This window comes from Melanotaenia boesemani, chromosome 15, assembly GCF_017639745.1.
Source record: "Melanotaenia boesemani isolate fMelBoe1 chromosome 15, fMelBoe1.pri, whole genome shotgun sequence".
In the NCBI taxonomy this organism is placed as follows: Eukaryota; Metazoa; Chordata; class Actinopteri; order Atheriniformes; family Melanotaeniidae; genus Melanotaenia; species Melanotaenia boesemani.
Window position 1 is genome coordinate 26,096,949 of NC_055696.1, and position 18,745 is coordinate 26,115,693.

General features: G+C 39.7%; 1 long non-coding RNA gene across 1 annotated transcript; it reads left to right on the forward strand.

The window, feature by feature from the left end:
* The first annotated feature begins 282 nt into the window (after window positions 1-282).
* On the forward strand, window positions 283-17,969 carry LOC121654563. Its single transcript, XR_006012974.1, has 3 exons — window positions 283-293; window positions 4,387-4,394; window positions 17,887-17,969. It is a non-coding gene; the product is annotated as an uncharacterized LOC121654563 (long non-coding RNA).
* Window positions 17,970-18,745: the final 776 nt, after the last annotated feature.

Below are 18,745 nucleotides of genomic sequence, written 5' to 3' on the forward strand. Positions count from 1 at the left end.
GCAGGCCAGTCAGTCAGGTCGCTAATCTCAGCAGACTGGGCACTGCCTGTTACTCGTCCTCCCATTTCCCTGGGAGATAATTTACTCTTTGGCTTTGCACCAGGAGCATTCCAGGGAGGACTATCAGTGAAAGAGTTATTATCTTGTACACTGTCCTTCTGTTTCTTTCCAGTCAGGAGAGGGGATGTTGAGTGTTAAGTATAGTTAGATATAGGTTAAGATGGGGAGGGTTGCTTACAAGCCCTTTGGGAACATTTTTTACATGTTTCTTTTACTGCTCTTCATGATTTTATGTATGTAAGTGCAAATAACAATAAACAAACAAACAAATATTAATTTGGCTTTTATTGAATGTGTTTATGGTCTGCTAGGAGCAGAACTGGTTTCCAGTCTAACTGCTGCAGGAATCAATCCTGCATCACACTTTGGGTGCAGCAGTCTGTCTCTGAAGGAGCTCTGCAGGACTGTCAATGTTCAGGAGGGGTTTGGGGCGGTGGGGAGGGAGACTGTCCTTCAACATGGATCAGAGTTTAGCCATTATCTTCTTTTCTCCCAACACCTCAACTAGTAGCCTTAGCACAGAAAAGCCAGCAACGGATGCAAGCTGATGTCTGATCGAGGAACATCCATCACTGATCACTACATCCGATTTTACTTCTATCAAGTCTGACAATGACTGAAATTATGTGTCTGACAATAAAGTTTTACTAATGACTCATTTACAGAATTACACAGCATGACTGTAGCCCCTGCAGCCTCTGTTTTAGTTTCCCAGCCCTGTTACCTGAAGTTATTTTCTTATTAAACCTTTATTTCCTGCACCAGTCTGCCTCCTGCCTCTTCATCCTCATTACCCATGCACTGTGACAGTAGGGCCTCTTTCAGACATTTTTGTTTTTTGCAACAAAGCAAATGGAAATAATTCAATGTGTTTGTTCTTAAATAAATCTTACAAATGATCCATATAAAGATTTCTGGTTTTTGGGTTGATTCCACTGGCTCATTGATCATTAATCAATTTATTTCATAGGTCATCAGAATTCTCAACTACAATCTAGATAACTGTAGTTTTGGACATTTACACTCTAAGACAACTAATTCTTTGCTGAAAACTTTTTAGTTCCCTAAAGACTAATGTCAAACCTCAGCCAACATCATCTGATGTGCGAAAAGTGTGGCTTTCCTGAATACTTTCTTCGTGATCTAAAACTGCCAGAAAATTGTATAAATTAACATTTTTGTTTTCCACAACCGAAAGCTGATCACAAGCATAAAGTGATTAGTTTTTCTAATCTTTTTAAGATTAATAACATTATTAAAATGATTAAACTATTCATTTCTGACAGTCATCCAATAAATAAAACGATTAATCTCTTTAGACAAGCTATGAAATTAACCGTCTTTGTGTGGAAATGTCACATTTGTTAGCAAATTATTTTATATCTGTAATGGCTCCCAGTGACAAAGAGGTGAACTGAACAGACATATTCACAACAATTAAAATAAGGTTTATTTGGACAGAATAGTGAGCAACAGACCTAAAAAGAGAAAGAAAAAGTCTCAAGTTGTGATGGGCAACAAGCAGACGTAAAACCGAAAATCTGGCAGCGATGTAACCGACAGTGATGTAGTACATGCAAGCTTAAATAAAAGAAAAAGCAGGTTGGGCTTGGAACGCTTCCCGACTCTTGATACATTTCACCTCACAGAAACCCCCACAGATTGCCCAGGATGTTGAGGTGTGGCTGCTGTTTAATCATCCAAAAAGCAACATTTCACTCCACTCCTCAGTGAACTCCACTGGTGATCTAGTTGTAAAGGCTTATGATCCTTTCCAACCACTGTGTTTTGGTTAGGAACATCACCTGGTACTGCCATCCTTATTACTTCTACCAGACTGATTTTAGTTGTGGCTCCACATTAGAAGAACAAGACACAAGCTTCCTTCTTTTTAAAATTGTGGTAAAGGCTCAGCTATTCAAACACTTCCTCTCCTAACATCCTTACACTCATAACACACTTATTTTGCATTTGTACTCTATTTCTTAAATAGATTTAATACTTAATGCTTACACTGCTTTCTCAGTGTACTGAAACTTAAATATTCCTCACTTCTAAGTCACTTTGGCTAAAAGCATTTTACAAATTACTGAATGTAAATACTTAAACTAATGATGTTAATGGAATATCTGGACTTCAATTTGTTTTTCACTCACTCATGTCAAGCAAAATGTGCCGTGCAAGGTAACTGAGCATCCACAAAGCATGCTTAGTGGTGTGCCAAAGCACAGTTTTACACATGCAAGTTAAGCGAGTCCACCAACCTGAATAACCTTAGCTGATTCTCCAAACTGTTAACCAGGATTCACATGAAAGAACTCGAGCTTCAAAGATCTTGCAACGCTGAACTGAATTCTGGGTTTTATTGCTTTGCTTTTCTAGTGTAGCTTGGAAATGAAACTTCAAGCTGAAATGAAAGCACCATCCAATTAAATCATCTCAGTGATCCCATCTCTGATCTAGTGACTGAAAGTTGCAGCACCTCCACCACTGGAGTTTAAAATCAGGGATGTGCAAAGCAGCACAGCTAAAGAGAAAAATCTTTTCCAATTTGGTCTGGAAGCAGCTGAGGAGGAGATAACTATGAAGAGGGAGATGAGTTACTCTGTGTAACCAGAAAAACTGAGTGAGCTTTAAGGAGACTATTACAATAAAGAATATAAAACATAAAAGATTTTTTTTTTTTTTTAACCTGTCCTGTCCAGCATCATAGCAAGCAAAATGATAATCTGGTTACTGTATCGTGCTGAATAAATTTGTTCTGCCAAGGGGAGGCCTGTGGGTAAGGCTCCTCTTGATAATCTGATTCATTTATTTATTTATTTACTTTGAATCACAGAATCTATGTAATTTTGCTGGACCTGACCGGAGGGGACAGAAAAAGATGGAAAATAGCAAAAAGATGCAAAAGGGAAAGAAGAAAGGAGACTAAAACATCACAGACAGAAAGAAACGTCCCTTCAATCCAACATCACCAGACAACAAACTGTTACACTTGTACAAGAACACACCAGAAAATTTCCTACAACTTTTACAAAAAACAAAAACAAACACACAAAAAAAAAAACACAGCTGCTAGTCATTAAGAATTTTTAAATGTTAACCAGATCAAAAAGACATATCATGAAAGTAGCATAACAGCGACCACATATTAACTCACAGGAAAAATAAAAAAAAAGAATTATCTCTTAGTATAAAAACCCACTGGACAACTCAGTGACTGTGTCAGCATGCAGAGCATGAGGAATAAGGAGTGATCAGTGATGAAGAGTGGTGAGTGAGATCGTGCAAATGCGACCACGCCTCTATGGAGGTCAGAGGCAAACCAGGGCAGCCCTGAGACCCGGGCCCTCAGCAGCAGCCCCGGAGAACTAACCAAAGCTACCCCACCACAAAGACGACTCCAGCCCCACCCAAAGGGCGGCAGAGGAGAGCCCCAGCAAGAGCCCCCCATGATCTTGGGGCACAGGTCCAGTGGGCCAAGATCGGCAGCCGCCAGGGACCAGCCACCCAGGGCAGCCCAAGCAGAAGCCTAGAGGCGGCCGCCCAACCCTCCACAGACAGAGGGCCCGCACCATGTCTAGGAGGACCAGCCCCCCCCCCAGACAACCACCAGGCATAGGCCAGCACACACCTCAATGTTCCAGCCGCAGGGGAACCAGGGCGCCATCGACCCCCTCCCCCCACCCTCCACTTACTCCAATCTGCACCCCATATAACCCCACACTCACACCCTCCCCTGTGCCGTACCCACAACACTCACCATCACACAGTCACGTCACACATAACCCAAACACCATGCCCCGTGGGGGACACCCCAGGCGGACCAGAGGACAGCAAGCCCCAAGCACCCCCCCACCCCTCCCTCCCACCATGCCCTGTGGGAGACATCCCAGGCGGACCAGAGAATGCCGAGCCCCAGATCCGGCCCTCACCGCCATCCCCATCCACCCCCCATCACCTCCCAGATGCGGCCGACCGGGCATCCCCCAAGATCAGCAGCCCCTCATTAAGGGCTAAGGTCCCCAGGGCAACCACCACCCCTACCCGCCCCCTGCGGCGCCCTGGGGAAGAGGGGTGTGAGGAGTCCCCATTGTCCTCCTCCTCCTCCCCGCTCATGACTACTTGTGGTGAGTGTGTTTTTTGCAAGTAAAACTGGGGGTCAGCGACCATACTGTGCTGGGAGCAAAGTCATAAAACTAGTCCCGCCCTCCATGCACCACGTGACACGCCCACCAGAAGTTGTTTGTATGTTGTGTTGGTGTTTTGATGTCTAAGTGTAATTTAAACTGAGAGGCGAGTCGCCACAGGGTGTAGCTAAAGAAGCCACTTGGGTGGCTTACCCTGGGTCCAAGGGCGGTAACTAGACACCAGGGCATGCACCAACCCACACCATGGCAGCACATCCGGGCAGGCCTAGACCCCCTGCACATACGGACCCCACCACGTCGAGAGAGGGGGTCCACCCCCAGGCACCAGAGCCCAGATCCCCGCCCAGGACCGATGCCCACCGACCCAGGCGCCACCAGTGGCCTCACCCCCCGCCACAAGGCGACTCCAACCGCTGGCCCCCACAGCCCCCGACAGGGCCAGACCCAGAGCCACCCCCATCGCAGAGCAGCCCGGTCCCGCACCATGAGAAACCACAAAGAACCCGCAACCACCAGTCACTCCTGGCCATTTTCCAACCCCCAAAGCAACGAGGTCTCAGTCCTCCACCTACACTAAGTGATGGAGCTAAGCACAGGGGACCAGAGGGAATGAGATTCAGCTAAATGGTTTATTGAGTAGGCAGACATTGTCTCACTACTGATGTGGTCTACTAAGAGATTCCTAAACTGCTGAATACACAGATTATTTTTGGTTTTCCAGTTCACAAGGATAGTTTTCTTTGCGATGCATAATGCTGTGCGTATCATGTGTGCAGACTTTATTGCCATATTAATGTCACCCAAGTCACCTAGTAGACACAGTGCGGGGTTTGCAGGAATATTACATTTAAACCATGTTGACATGTCCACACATACCTGAAGCCAGAACCTGCGGACAGGTGTGCAGGACTACAAGATAGAGATAGTTGTTAGGTGTGTTTTCATTGCAGTGTGGGCAGATATTTGATTGTGACAGACCCATCCTGAACATCCTTTGTCCTGTATAATGAGTTCTATGCAGAATTTTGAATTGTATCAGCTGCATATTTGAATTCTTAGTCATTTTAAAGGTGTTTAAACATATGTGTGACCATTTATCTTTATTAAAGTTACTGGATAAGTCAGCCTCCCATTTTGAAGTTGGAAGACAGATTGAATCTTCTAGTTTACATAATAGTCTATATGTTTTTGATAATAGCTTTGGGGCATTGAGATTCATGAATTCTGCCACCCTAATAGGTAGCTGTAAGTTTAATCGATTAATGGTATATTTTTTATACCATTATTATATGTTCTGTTTTATTCCTTTATTTTTCCATTGAGTGAAATTGATCAGCTTTTTGTTTTGCAGGATGTCAGGGTTGTTCCAGAGGGGTGTAAACTTACATGGAAAAAGTGAGGATTTGGTTATTTTTAGAAATTCCCACCAAGCCACTAAAGAGGTACTGATTTTGATGCTTTTAAAACACTCACATAATGCTTGCTCTACATCTAACAATGGTTCATCCAGACTGCTAGGTTTAAGCCATTTGGAGATATACTGCAGCTTGTAAGCTAAGAAAAAGTGATTAAAGTTGGGTAGCTCTAATCCACCTCTATCTTTAGTCTGCTGTAAAGTTTTTAGACTGATACGTGATTACTTGTTTTTCCATAAAAATTTAGATATATATGAGTCCAGTGACTTAAACCAGCTGGAGGATGGTTTAGTGGGTTTCATTGAAAACAGGTAGCTGACTTTAGGTAGAACCATTATTTTAATTGTGGCAACCCTCCCCATGAGTGATATGAGTAAGTGCCTCCACCATGAGAGATCATCCTCTATTGCTTTATGTAGCTGGACATAATTTAGCTTTGTTAGTTCTGATAACCTGGGGGAAATGTTTATGCCTATATATCTAATGTTTCCAGACTGTATTGTAGTATTGGGTGTGTTTTGTAGGTCACAGTTAATGGGCATAACAATAGTCTTAGACCAGTTAATAGAGTAGTCAGATATTGATGAGAATGTGTTAATAAGTGTGATTGTCTGGGGGAGAGATGCCGGTGGGTTCTGGAGGAAAAGTAATACATCATCAGCATAAAGACTTATCTTATGTTCTATATTTTTGGCATGGATTCCTTTAATCTCTTTATTTTGTCTTATGGCAGCAGCTAGGAGTTCAATAAAAATAGCAAAGAGGGATGGAGAAAGCAGGCAGCCCTTTCTGGTTCCTCTCTGCAAACAGAAGCTTGGAGAAGTTTGGTCTTCATTGGCTCATTGGTCTTCACACATGCATTTGGGTTGTTATATAATATTTTTATCAGATCTATGAAAGATGACCCAAACCCAAATTTGTTTAACGTTGCAATTAAAAATTTCCAGTTTACTCGGTCAAATGCTTTTTCAGCGTCTAAAGAAATGACTGTGGATTCAAGATTATGTAGAGTAGAATAATCTATGATGTTAATTAATCGACACATTTTAATAGAGGAATGTCTACCTTTAATAAAGCCTGTTTGGTCAGGGTTTACTATTAGAGGGGTTATTTTTTCTATCCTTCTGGCCAAAGCTTTGCTAATTATTTTGAGATCTACATTTATTAATGAAATTGGACGGTAACTGGATGGAAGTGTAGGGTCTTTTCCTGGTTTTAATAGTAGAGTAATATTAGCTAGGTTCATATTTGAAGGTATTTTTTGTTTTTCCTTTATTTCTAATATATTGTAGAAAGTGGGTGCCAGCATTGTCCAGAATTCTTTATAGAATTCTGCTGGGTAACCATCTGGCCCTGGAGCTTTATTGTTGAGCATATGCTGGAAAGCTTCATGGAGTTCGCCGACTGAAAGGGGGGAATCCAAGACCATTTTATTTTCATGTTTTAATTTTGGAAGATTGATGTTACCAAGAAATTTATTAATATTGTCATCTGTTGTAGTTAGTTGTGATGTATATAATGTTTTATAGAATTCTTTGACAGTATTATTTATCTTGTCAGGGTTGTGGCTGATGTTTTCATTCTGGATCTCTGACAGAGGAGATGGTTGTTTTCTCCTTGTTTGTTTTTAACTGATTAGCCAGGAACCTTCCAGATTTGTTGCCATGCTCAAAGTTCTCCAGGTTAAGTCTTTGCACCAAGAATTGTGTCTTTTTATCTATTATTTCATTAAGTTCAAGTTTAGCTTTCCTTATGGCATTTAGTATGTCTTCTTCTGGGGAGACATGGTAAGCATCCTCTAAGGATTTAATTTTGAGTTCTAACTCTGAGATTCTCAAAGTTTCTTTCTTTTTTTTTTTTTTTTTTTTTTTCTTCACAGAGACCAAAATCCTTCATGTACTGTTTAACAGTTTCTGAGGATTTCCAGACTTGATGAGCTCCTGTGGTACTATGTTTGTCCAGTATAATGTTAAAATCACCTCCCATAATTAGTGTGTTATCTCAGTGACCATAGAGTGAGGCGAAGAGGGAGTGAAAGAAGGAGGGCTCATCAACATTTGCGCCTGCAGATCGATCACCGTTTCCTTCATCTTCTTATTTTCCTCCGAGAGACGGGTCAAGCCCTCGGTGAGGGATTTTACCGACTCTCTAAGACCGGTATTTTCTACAGCCAGAGTTTCCACCTGCTTCTGGCTGAATTCTAATGATTCACGTAGCGCCTGGAACTCCTTTTGGAGAATTTCTACCAGGCTCAAACGCGCATCAAAACTACTGAGTTTCTTATCTATGGAGATCAGAACAGCCTTTGAGTCATTCCTCGGTGGTGAAATAGCTCCAGGTGAATCCTCATTTCGCTGTCTCTTGGCCTTAGATGAGGTGGAGGGGGTTGACGTGTTGTTTGGTTTTCCCATGACGATTCTGTTGTAGCAACGATTTATAAAATCTGTCAGGCTGGCCAAATCCTCCCCGCTGTGCTCCAGAGTGTACCTTTTAAAGACACTATTTTCCTACTTTAAACAATATTTTGATTAGGCTGCACAAAATACAATTGAATGAAAGCATAAATGTTTGGGCGAGCCTAATTTGAATCTGCCGTCTCCCCGGAACTACGTCACCTAGCGTCACTTACCTGCCACCCAAGTCACCTACCTGCAGCGTCCTCCTTAGCCATAAAAGCAATATTTTATAGTTTGCATGATTTTTCAGACCCTCCATTGGCACCAAAATCCTCCTCACATTACCTTTAGGGGTCTAGACCAGTGATGCCCAACACTGGTCTTCTAGGTTCAATATCCTGCAGGTTTTCATCGTGTCCCTGCTCCAACACACCTTAGTCAAATTCATTAGTTTGGACTCAAACTAATGAATCATTGTGCAGAACTTCATAGGCTGTCGGATCTATTTAATGAGTCACGTGTGGAGCAAGGAAACATTAGAACCGAACCGAACTGAGTAGACCAGGTCTAGACTGCACCACGTTACACCGCCACTCCACCACTCGAGAGTGCTATGACAGGAAGTAATCATGAGTAATGGTGATTCATGGTAACTTCAGTATATTATAATGCAGAAGTAATGTTTGGAGTCATGTTACAATGATGCTGCTGCAGGAAAACCCCTGCAAAGCATCTTCAAGCTAAGCAAAATTTAATATTTTATAACAAAGACGTTAACTGTTATTGTTATTCTTTAACTTTGAAATAAACAGAAGGTGAAAGTTTTTCCTTAAAGCAACACCACACAAGTTTTTGACCTGGAAACACCACACGTCTGGCTTGTTTTGGTGGCACAATGACATTATATACATTCTTGCAGCCATCGTTACCCTGCTGTTTCCTGAGGCAGAGAAACTGCACCTAAGTTTTTTTTTTTTTTCAGTCCAGAGCATCACATGACTTCAACTGGATAACACTTTGGCCGTTTTTGAATGCACACCATGTCTGATTTAGCAAAGGAATACAAAAGGAAATTAGATGAAATAAGGTTTTAAAAAAAAAAAAAAAAAAAAAAAAAAAAAAAAAAAAAAAAAAAGTGGTGCACAGCAAAAGTGATCTTAATTTTTTTTTTTTTTTTTTTTTTTTTTTTAATTAAATTATGAAGATTCTGACTATAACCCAGTGAAATAATCTGCCATTGCAGGAAGATAATTACACTTGGTAAGATTTACTGAAATTAGAAAAAGCAACTAGACTTTAAGAAGTTCAAATAAGTTGTAAAACCCTCTTTTTAAGTCCTTTTTGTAATGGTGTCTCCCTGAGGACCCGGAAATTCAGCCACACACACAGTGATAGATTTAAGAAAGTAATTTATTCAGTCTGGGTAATGGAGGAGATGAACAGGGTTTGGTCCAGTAGGAAGCGGTGGCGCCTTCCTCAGGTAAAGCAGGGAATAATATCCTGAAAGAGCTCCAGAAACAGTCAGGATGATCCACAATCCAAACAAGTAGAGATTTAAGAAGCCAAGAGTCATAAACAGGGGTAGGAGGCAGACTACTTAGCTGGGGCAGGCGAATATCCGTGGTCGTTCCAAAACAGGTCAAAATCCAGGAGAGCACAAGGCAGGAGCAGTCCGACAGGGGATGAGGCAAGAGAAGTCCAAGGGCCGTAACTGGGTCAAACACAGGAATCAGAAAACAAGAGTAAACGCTGGACATCAACAAGGGAAAACAATGCTGACCATCTGGCAGGGAAGCAAGGACTGGAGTGAGCTTAAGTAGGGAGGGGAGCAGGTGAAGAGAGTGAGCAATCAGGATTGCCACAGGTGGAGCAGATGAGCATGATGAGGGACTGGAGGCCCAGCAGAGCAGCAACCATGACACTTTTTTAAGTGGAAAACCCTTAAAATGATCCTATTAATGATTCTTTTCAGTTGTTTCTTTCTCAGTTTCAGAGAAATTATTTTAAAGCAAGAAAATTTGAACAAAATTATTATTCTTTATTCAAATATTTATTTATTTTTTTTCTGTTTAAAAAAAAACTATCAAAGCCCCTGCTAAAGGAGCTACACCATGCAATCCCTGTGAACAACCTCTCCTTAACTACCACCAAACACTAATTTGTCATAATTCATGGTGTTGGTCATGGTTCTTGAGTTTGGCTTTTGTCTGTTTTTGTTTGTGTTATATTTTGATCTTGGTTTATAGTTTGTGATTTTCAGCTTTTATTTCTGTGTTGATCATGGTTTAGGGTTTTGGTTGGTCATGTTTAGCTCTGGTTAGATCTAGGTTTCTAGTTCTGCGGGGTTTTCCACAAACGTAGCTAAAGAAAGCCAGGCTGTATTGGGAAAGCCTCACTTAAACTAACACCATCTCTGAATTTAGGCTCAAGCCGTTCCACTAACACATTTCAGCTGCATCTACTTGAGGCTAATTCAAGTGAGGCTTACATAGCCTGGCTATGTGGGAGGTGCTGAGGAATGTAGAAAGCCCTGACGAGTGGATGGTGGAAAAGAGGAGCTGGCAGAAAAAGAGAGCAAGCCGAGAGCTGTCATTTCCTCAGCAGCTGAACAAAGAATGCTGATGGAGATTAGTGACGTGTTGTGAAGTTCATGGCTGGTGAGGCACTTAGTCCTCTGGAGTCAGATTTACAATTGTAAGACCCGAAAAGAGCATCTTATTCCACTATTCATCCAACAGCATTCAACTATGCCCCCTTGAGGTGAGGCAGAGTACTGCCTGTCTCATCCAGTGACTTTTCTCTGCACTTTATTGTACGATAAGCAGAAATAACCCTCTCACACATACCTTAAAGACATTACACAGACTGTAGAGAGTCGTGGTGTAAAACAAATATTTCTGTAAAGTTCATATTGGCGATATGAGAAACAGAAACGCGTCATGCAACCCAGTTTGTATTGGATCACACAGAGGAGGAGGTACAGCTCGCCACTGCCTCACTCTGGATTTCTGCAATGGATTTGATCGAGAAATAGTCAAATCCAGTGATTTTTGTGTAGAGTCATACTGAAAATGCTTTTTTAACACAGATCAGTGGACAATATTAATATTTATTTTATCTACTTTTTTTTTCTCTTTCTTTTTTATCATAACGCCTCTCCTGACGTCACTGCTGTCAATTGTTAATTTCACTGTCCTCATTTATTTCTGGTCTCCTCTTGTGGTATAAATCTGTTTACATAAAGCAGGCTGAATTGTCTCTGTATGTACTGGCCCTGCTCAGTTTATTAATAACCCAATAATCAATATGCATCATCTTTGTGATTATCGTGTGTGTGTGTCTGTGTGTGTGTGTGTGTGTGTGTGTGTGTGTCTGTGTGTGTGGAACCTACATTAATTCTGCACTGTTACATTTCAACAGAAGCAATCTTAACAGCCAAAGAGTGGAAAATAAGGTGGAAATAAGTACAAGAACATATTTCAGAGTGGGAGGTAGCCTTTAAAGAAGGGTATTTGTTCAAAACATGTTACGATATAAATTTGTTGCACTGTAGATACCAAGACAACGTCAGAGACCACTGCTACTGGTGGGGGTCCTCCTAAGCGTGCATCCTCTGCAGGAACATTAATAAAAGGCCAAGCCATGGTAACCAAAAAGGAACTCTGTCTCTATCTATATCTTCCTCCGTCCATTTCTTTAGTTTAGCTTTTTCTTTCTCTATCTCACTCTTTAAATACCTTAGGCCTGTATGGACAGGGCTCAGCTGATCCCAGTTTTACTGTTAGCCAACCAGAGGCAGTGGAGGTCGGGTGTTTGTGAAATTGGGGAGGGGATTTAATAAGGTATTAATTAGTTTTAATGAATCCCATGTCCGTTTTCATTTAATTTCATGTTCAGTACGTGTAAAGTTGTGTTTCTTTAGTTATATTGTTTTCTTTTGTTTTAGTTTAGTTTTCTTTTTTTTCATTACTTTTATACAAGAATGAGTGGCGAGAGCGCAGCATTCTACCAGGTGAAACTTTCTTTTGGGAATCTGTATCAGACCTTTGAGACACAGCTAAGCTAAGCTTGAACGTTAGCCTGCCCCCCCGAGCAGGCTAGTTCTGGTGCAAGAGTTACCATGGTTACTCAGCGGGCATTCACATAAGCCACGTTGATGGAACAGAACTCTGGCTCAAATGGACCAGACTTATCAAGATTAGCCAGGTTTTCCCTTAATCCAGCTTCGTGGAATACCCCTCTGGTGTTTGGATTTAGTTTTCTGTTAAGGTCATTGTTTGTGTCATGTTTTAATTTTTGTCTTGATTTTTGGTTTATGGTTCTGGTGTTTGTCATGTTTAGTTCAGTTTTCTACATGTGCTGTGTTTTCTGTCCCTGGCTCATTAGCTCACCTGGTTTAATTTTGATTCACTTCACCTGTTCTCAACTTGTTCCTCTGTGTATATATACCCCATGGTTTTCAGTTTACTCTTCAAACCTTTTGGTTCATCCTTGTTGAGTGGTTCCCTGTCCTGAGTTTAAAGAACTAAACCTTGTTCTGCGTCCTGCATTTGGGTCCTCACCTCTGCTGCCATTCATGACATAATTGTACTAAATGGAGGTGAAGGGTTTTTACCAAAGGCCAGAACAACCAGGATGAAGTGACCTCCAACCTTTCATTTACTGGAAAACCTGCTATACCACCTGAGCCATTGCCAACAACTGTACCATGTGTACCACTGCAATACCAGTTATTGAATTCTTGTTTAGTTTCTCTTTTTGGGGATCTTTTCTCTCAAAGTGAGAAACTACACTGAAAGGAAACATTAACAGGCTGGTTTTGAGTTTTGTTTTTTTGTTTGTTTGTTTTTTGTTGTTGTTTGTTTGTTTGTTTTTTTGGACCTCCACATGTTATACCCCATTGGAAAGCTAAGGTTCCTGAGATGTGAATAATGTATGCCATTCCAGGCTACAATCACAACTGTAGATTCAGTAAACACTTTCTAACCAGTTGCAAATGCAATTTATCTTTAAAGCCATACTATACTCCAGTAGCAAATTATCCCGTTACATCAGCAAGGGTCCAGTAAAAGTAGTCCAGTCAAATAGTTGGGCCACAACGTGTCTCTTATCCATTAAAATGTGTTTTAGGTGAAAACTGAAGGAGTTTAAGGGGTTAAAGGACTTGAAATTAGTCTTTTACTATTTCTTTTTAAGATATTTCTCATTTGTGTAGAGGATTAGTAGATTTTTTTCATTATTTAAAGAATTCTTACCTAAATCTTCTGTTTTCCTTATATTAAGGAGCAGTAACTCCTTTTTTCAGTGTATGTGTGAATTGGTACGTGGAGGTCTTAAAATAGGTTTTCACAGCTAAAACGGGGTGTGAAAGACTGCATGATCTCAACTAGTCTCAGTGAGGTGATTAAAGTTAATATGCAGGTAAAATAACAAATTTTAAAATTTTGTATTGTATGAAATAAATTTTCACCTTTAAAACATGATTAATAAAATTTCACACTCTACTCTGGCCAAGTATATCACTCTAAAACAACATTAAAAAGACTTTTTGGTTGAATATAAGATTGTAAGACTTTGTTAGATAGATGGGTTAGCAATGAAGACCAGAGTCAACAGCGGACTGACTTTAATTGGCTGGAGAGAGCTCAGAGTAGAGACAGGATGAAGATGGATGCTGAGTTAGTCTTAATTAGAGTGCACAAATCTAATTAAAGTTCAGTAGTGCTCATTTAAAAATCCTAAACATACAATAATCACAATATTATTTTTAAAAACCTCATAATTAGATTAATTTTTGGCTTTATTTCAAATTACCTTTAATTATTTTAAATTAAATAAGGTGATGTTTGACTTGTTAATGGATTAATCATGATGACCTTTCAGAATGACTTTTAAGAGGAAACTTTGGATGATGGTCACATCTTACATGAAAAACTTTTGTCATGATTGGCCCATTTTTACCCACAAATTGAGATATAAATGATCCCACTGTGTTTTTATCACTGATATATATATATATATATATATATATATATATATATATATATATACACACACAGTTGGATTCATGAATATGTTTTTTGCTCTTGCTGTATAACATTATATCTGCATGAGGTTCATGTTGTGCCTGGAACTCCTGCAGCTGTTTGAGGGTAATCAATGAAGCAGCATTGATGAATTTAACATAATTAGAGCTGAAAATATCAAATCTGTGGCAGCTTTTCCTTCTTCTTGGCATACATTGTCTCAGAGAGAAAGAGCATTGATTTTTACAGAAAATAGGGTCCTTCTCTGCATTCTGAGGCCAGCAAAAACAAGCAGATTACCCTTTAAACTGTGTGTGTGTGTGTGTGTGTGTGTGTGTGTGTGTGTGTGTGTGTGTGTGTGTGTGTGTGTGTGTGTGTGTGTGTGTGTGTGTGTGTGTGATTAACTCACTGGAAAACAAGACGGCATGTCAAACTATGAGACTTCAGGCTCACAGTTGTGGATTTACAGACTGCAATAGGTGGAAGTGCTGCAGGTCGAGCAGGCTGCTGCAGTCTGCTGAAGGTGCAGGGATGGATTTATGTTGCCCACCAGCACCTTCACATGGACGTTTTAAGCAACTGTAAATTAACACTGCAGTGGAAGTCCCATGATCACCTAACTTATGGAGTTTGAAAAGGGGAAATGTCGCATTTATGTTTAATAAAAAGTCATATTTAAAACATTGGTTTTAAAACCTTATTTATTGGTTTGGGGACTAAAATGGCATTGTGAAGGTTGTTACAATGAATAAATCAGCAGAAATTTTCAAAACAAGTAGACACTGAGCATCATCAGGGGGTAGGTCTGTTAGTTGCTGAGGGTCTGGTTTTCTGTTTAGCGCTGGACAGAATTGCAGAGGTTTATTTACTGAAAACATCTCCTCAGCAAAAACAATTCACAATGGCTGTGAAGCCAAAATAATGAACTAAAAGATAAGCTCATAGTCCTTTGGAGGTTTTATGATGTCTTCATGTTAGTTTTATAGCCTAGATTCGGTTTGAGCCACTGCAGGGCAACTGTCTCCATAAAAACAGAACACATTAACTGTAATTACTGATGGGAAATAAAGGAAAAATTTCTCTTCAACACAACATTGGCCACTTGAGTAGTAATACATCATACTAACTAGGTTCTGGATCTCTTTCAGGAGCCATAACAACCTGTAATGTGTAAAGATGTGTAAGAAATTTTACCCCAAATATTGCAACAGCTTATTGGTAGACAACTACTCTTCCACCTGGGCTACAGCCGCCATAACTGATGATCTATTGGGATTTTTACACACAACCGTTCCTAGGGTTTACAGAGAATGGTCTGAAGAAGAAAAAAACATCCAATAAGCAGCAGTTGTTATGAATGTGGTCAGCAGAAGAGTCCTGGGACAGGGGGCCCTGCCAATATACAGCATTAGCATTAAATTAGCATTAGAGAACACGTTGGGTACCAGTGCTAACTGTCCGAAAATGTGTTCAGCTGATAGAAGAGGGGGATTTTCTCTTGAGGAGTTTGTTGAGGTTGGTGTGATCTGTGCAATTCTCCATTCTTCCTTTGTGTTTGGCCACCAGCACCATCGGAGCGCACCATTATGTAGATTCCTACACTTTTGACTCCTTGCTGCTCCATGCAACCCAGCTCCTCTTTAACTTTAGGTAGAAACAGTAGAGAGATGCATGAGTGTTGAGAGGGAAAAGGGCTTTGCTCCTGGTTTGAGTACAATAGTTTGAGAAACTCTCTTTTCACATTGTCTTTTGAATCAAGGCTGAGATTATTGAGTTTGGCAACCAGCTGTAATGCTGTGGGAGTTAGTCCATACACCACATAAACCTGCACTTTAGTCTTGTTGTTTTCACTCGCAGTGGCAGCAAAATTTAAAGGCGTCCCTCTGGGTGCACACAGCAATCATCAACTTGTTGAACTGGGAGTGGTCATGTAGCGTAGCTAGAATATCAATAACATCTGCTCCAGTGTCAATTATGAACACTCTACTGTGATTGTCCGCCTTTATATCGGTCATCACCGACTTCCAACTGCATCATCTGTCCCAATCACTGTCTGCAGTCACACAGACAACACTGATGTCTCTTGATTTTTTTTTTTTTTTTTTTTTTTGTGTGTGTGTGTGTGTTTTTTTTTTTTTTTTTACTTGTCCCGTTCAGCATGGTAGCAGAACAATAATGGTCCGACTGCTGTGTTCCAAACACATTTGCTTTGCCAAGGGCAGTTTTATAGGTATATGGCTCTTAATAATCTTATATATACACATATACATACATACATATATATATATACACATATACATACATACATATACATATACATATATATATATATATATATATATATATATATATATATATATATATATATATATATGTATATATTAGTGCTGGGCAAGGATTAACATTTTTAATCGTGATTAATCGCATGACATGTTGCGATTAATCGCGATTAATTGTTACCCGCAAAATGTCTCTTTCCTTTAAAACAAGGCCTAAAAAAAATAAATAAATAAATAAAACAAGGCCTATGGCTATTAAAAAAAAATTGCAGTAAATTTTGGTTTACAAACACTAAATCAGGGGTCTCCAACCTGCGACTCTGGAGCTGCTAGTGGCTCTCTGGACCTTCCACAATGCCTCTAAATACGTGGCTAAAATATTTTTTTAAATCTATCTTTCTTGTCATTAGGTTGGAAACCAGGGACTTTTTTTTCCCACATATCTACATCCCTTAGAAGAAAGTCTGTCTATCCTCTTTTTATAAAGGGTTATGTTTTTCTTTATTTTAAAACCTAAAAAGGGGAATATAAATATGTTTCTTCAAAAAAAACAAATATCCTATGGTGGCTCCTCATTAAGAATATATATTAATTTGCCTTTTTGAAAAGGTCTCGTAACATTTGCAGCTCTAAAGGAGTTTTATTTAGCTGGCTGAGGGAAAAATGGCTCTTTGGATTGGAAAGGCTGCAGGCTAAACACAAACAGGTTTAGCAGCAGGTTTAACAAAATGAGCTTTAAACAGCAACAGTTAAAATATTTCTTTGAATATATTTTTAAAACCAAATATTTATGACAAAGAAGGATGAAATGTTCAGGATTTACTAACTAAAAGGTAAAGAAATCAGCAGGACGAATTTAAAGCTGTGAAGCTGCTTCCTTCTAAACACAGAAGGAACAATATGTGATGAATATCAGCATCAGGTGAACAGACAGAAAGCAGGATTTGAATCTCACAGCTTCTAGATGGTGAGGAGAGAGAAATATATACAATATGCACAATAACTTCCATCCATGCACCTTTAGTGCTTCATTATCCAGATTTCTGGCCTATAAATTCTCTAACCTTTTATTCTTAGCTTGACTGTTCAGCTTAACACCTCTGCACCTGCAGCCTCTGCTACCGGGAGTTAAGGAGTTAACATCTCATTTCCAGGTGTAGCATCAGGTCTGTAAATGTAACTATAAACATGTTTGGATCCACAGAAAGTCCAGCATCTCAGCTCCAGAGTCGCAGGTTGGAGACCCCTGATGTACTGTTGTGAACCAAAATTTATTGCATTTTCTTTATGTAACCATACGCCTTCTTTTAAAGGAAAGAGACATTTTACGTGTAACAATGTGATTAATCGCAGCATGTCATGCGATTAATCGTGATTAAAAATTTTAATCCTTGCCCAGCACTAATATATGTGTATATATATATATATATATATATATATATATATATATATATATATATATATATATTGATTTAACATACTTTGTGCATGTGTATATTCACTGCACTCATCTGTTTATTTGAAAGTCCATAATTAAAACTCTGCTCTAGAGTCTTTAGTTATAAGCAGTGTTGGGCACGTTACTTTGAAAAAGTAATTAGTTACAGTTACTAGTTACTTCTCCCAAAAAGTAACTGAGTTAGTAACTGAGTTACTCCACTATAAAAATAACTAGTTACCAGGGAAAGTAACTATTTCATTACTTTTTTAAAGTTTAAAAATGTCAAAGAAGTTTGATTTTTTTTCAGAACAGGTTTCACAGGCCAGGTGCATAGAGTAGAACAGCAAAGACTGGTACCTGAACAGAGGTTTTAATATTTATTGCACCTCAAAAGACCACAACTGGTACAACTGTACTTCAAGAATTTTCTTCATCATTTCCACCTCGAAAACGCCGTCTTTCCCTGAGACTCCGGACTCGCCATCTCTGATTTTTTGTGTGTGTGCTTCTATGTGCTGGGTTTGTGTGTAAACATCCGCCCACCTGGTGTCTCTGATTGGCTTATAAAATTTTCCTCCAATCATCATTACTTAATCGCTTACCCCTGTTTTCACTACAGCCAAGCTAGCGTTAAACCAAGTGGGACGACCACTTCGTAGCTTCACTCAGTAACTTGTAGTAACGGCATTTTGGTAATGGTAACGGCGTTGTAACGATAGAAAAAGTAATTAATTAGATTACTCGTTACTAAAAAAGGCAACGGCGTTAGTAACGGCGTTTATTTTAACTCCGTTATTCCCATCACTGGTTATAAGTATGCATTGTCATTGCTATATCTCTGGCTTTTATAACAAACCAAACCTTTTGAAAACTGCTATAAAATTGAGCAAGTTATGGTTATTTATAAAGTGCATGCACCATTAAAACAATGTTATGAGTGAGCGAGTTAACTGTGGCAAGATGGCCGCCAACAAGGA